The sequence below is a fragment of the Ahaetulla prasina genome, chromosome 3 (assembly GCF_028640845.1).
Source record: "Ahaetulla prasina isolate Xishuangbanna chromosome 3, ASM2864084v1, whole genome shotgun sequence".
NCBI lineage: Eukaryota > Metazoa > Chordata > Lepidosauria > Squamata > Colubridae > Ahaetulla > Ahaetulla prasina.
The window spans coordinates 213891540-213894906 of NC_080541.1; positions in this window are offsets into that span (position 1 = coordinate 213891540).

The window sequence follows — 3367 nt, forward strand, 5'->3', positions numbered from 1 at the left end:
ATATTCTCAGAAACAATATATAATATAATCTTACTATGCAACCGATTCTGAGAATTGCATCTCCTTACAGTTCCCAACTAAAAAAGCAAACGAACACCTTTCCTCTGGTATTTCACTTTCCACTGATCAAAGAAGACGTTATCTGGTCATCCCACCTGGCCCTCACTATTAAAAATGTATCTGGACTTTCGGTGTTTAATTCAACCCCTTTTACTTTGAAGAAAACGGGAGACTGAATTTGGAGAGAAATAATTGCAAACAGCAGTCTTTTTCTTCACTGAATCAAAAAGAAGACAAGAAAGGGCTCCTCAGTTGGTTCGCGAGATTTATTGTTGCATATTGCCTTGTTAAATATGTTTGTCTATAATGTTTATCTATAACGAAGGCTCAGGATTGACAATAATACAAATCCCATCCAAATACGCACTGTTTAGGAAACCCACGGAAGCATAGTGCGAGTTCTGTAAATCAGGCATGTTGGGCTGCTGCTGCTGCCGAGATCGGTGGCTTGCGGAACATAAAATGAAATTACTGTATCAAACAAATAAGAGCCTACCAAAGGTTTTCTAGGGTGTTGGTTGGGCTGGCACTGGAGACTTCCAACGCCCTACTCTCTCTACCCAACCCAGCTGACTACCAGGTTATGTCGAATCGACTGGTACAAAATAGCGGGGCGATGATCAATCAACGCAAAACAATAAACATGCACGGCCTTCAGCGAAAGAGACAAAAGCAAAGTAATCCAAGGGTGGGACCGAGAGAGGAGAGACCCGGGTCCCCCGTCCACTGGGATACCGGCACTCCTTAGTCCCTCGGCAGCAAAATCTCCCTCCCCTTCCGGCACGCTGTAACACCACGGAAACCCCCGGTCACTGCCACACCCCCCCCCGCCCGCAAACGGTGAGGCGAGCCGCCGCTTGGAAGCTCTACGAAACGCCCTCCCTAAAGCGGGCCTTCACCTCCCCTCCAGAGGGCTCCAACGGGAAAACGAAGACACACCTCTCGCGAGATTTGCCACGAATGAGACACCTCCTGCGAAAATCTCGCACCGTGAGACGGCAGTGAGCGCCAGCGGCGGATGTCCGTTAGGGGCGTGGCGTCTTCTCCCTCCCCCCTCCCCGCAGGCGTTAAACACGTGACTCTCGGGCGCTTTCTTCTCCCTGCCTCTGAGGAAAGAGGGTATTTTTTTGACTTTCGAACTCAGCAACTTTAAAGATGTGTGCGGAACAATTCCCAGAATTTCCCAAAAGAAAAGAAATTTCCCATGTGAGGAGTGGTTAGAGGAGCGCAGTGGTGGCCGACCAATTTAAATCTGGTTCTCTATCGTAAACTTCCTCTCCTTCCGCCTTCTGACACGCTGCACCATCCCCGTTGCTGCCCCCCTTCCTTCACGTTTACAGAAATGCAGGAAATTGTTAGGAAAGTAAAGGTCTTTCTTAGTCATCCTGACTCAATCAGAAGTAACCTAGAACCACGTTTCTCAATCTCAGGAATTTAACCTTTAATTTAATTTATATCCCACTTTGTTTTAATAAATAACTCAAGGTGGAGAATGCACAAAACGCTCCTTTCTCCTCTTTTTCTTCACAACAATCTTGTGAGGTAGGCTGGGTTGAGAGAGAGGGTCTGCCCCAAGGTCACACTGCTGGCTTTCATGACACTAGCTGGCTTTTTTTTATTTATTTATTTAATTTTGTCACAACAGTATACATGTAATGTATTTGAATTTTAGGAGGGAAATTTGGGCGGGAAAATGCACGTTGCTGATTGGCTGATGCCTCAGCCAAAATACTACTTAAAGAGGGGTTTTTGCCTGTTGGCTTTTGCTGGGATCACAATAAACCAAAGAGCTGTTGTCACTTGTATCGTCTCCTGCCTCTTCATTGCCCGAACTTAACACTGGTGACGAGGATGGGATATTGAAGGCAGTGAGACTAGGAAAAGACCTGAAGGAGCAACGTAATTTCAAACCCGGCCAGTATCAAGGGTGGATACATAGCGATGTCTAGCTATACGCCGCCAGCGCCATTCGACCCAGCCAAGGAGAAATGGGGGTCATATATGGCTCGTTTCGAGTGTTTCCTCGAAGCTAACGAACTGCAAAAAGTATCGGATAATCGGAAGCGCGCTTACTTCCTGAGCCACTGTGGGCCAGAAGTCTTCGATAACGCCGAATCGCTGTCGGAACCAATGCCGGTACAGTCGGTGCCATGGCAAACGCTACAGACGACGCTACGAGCACACTACGCGCCGGTGCCATCGAAGTTTGTACAACGGTTCGAGTTGAGGCAAAGAGTTCAGCGAGAGGGCGAATCGATAAGCGTGTACATGGCCGCATTAAGGAAAGCCGCAAACCACTGTGAGTATAGAGACTTGGAGGACTCTTTATTAGAACAACTCATTTGTGGGGTCAGGGACATCCGACTACAGAGGCGGCTGCTGTCCAAAAGCAACCTAACCCTGGCGATAGCCCTGGATGAGGCCAGGGCACACGAGATGTCCACCAAAGCGGCGGAAACCTTACAAAAGCCGAACACGCCAAATGCCGCGGCGAAAGCAACGCCAGTCCACAGCAAAGAAATCCAGGCCGAATCGGACGGTGAAGAAGAGGAAGAGGTTTTTCACACAGGGAGGCCGAGAGAGGCATCCGGGACGAGTGCGTGAGTTACGCAGGCCAACACCAACGACAGAATTGCAGGTTCAAAGACGCAATTTGTTGGCGGTGTGAAAAGAAAGGACACATAGCTCAGGCCTGCCGAGCCTCTCAACCTTCCCGCCCAAAATTCAAACCGGCCAATCAACAGGGTGCCGGATCCGCGAAGCGGCCAGGGATTGGTCAGTTCAAAAAAGGCGCGAAGTTGAATCAGACCACTGTGAGAGTGGGCCACGCATCGACACGGCTAGAAAAGAAAATATTCACCAAGACATACATCGAAGGAGTGCAGTATAAAATGGAGGTGGATACCGGCTCATCAATCACGATTATGTCTTGGGACACAATCGCAAGGGACCTGCCAGACGTCGCGAAATGCCAGCTGCAACCCCAAAAGCTGAGAGTGCAAGACTACCAGGGGAACCGAATGCCTGTTCGAGGAGTCACGTCCGTCAGAGTGAAATATGGACAATTCAAGAAAACCCTGCCGATCACCATCGTAGATGGAAACCTGCCCAGTTTGCTAGGTCTGGACTGGTTCAGAGCCTTGGGCATGGAAGTAACTGGGGTTCACAGAAGCGGAGTCAACCTGAAGGACGAATTGTTGAGAGAATTCGAAGACGTTTTCCAAGACTGCTTGGGCAAGTACATGGGGACCCCCATTTCATTCAATTTGGACCCCCAGGTGGCTCCCATTAGATTAAAAGCTGGGGG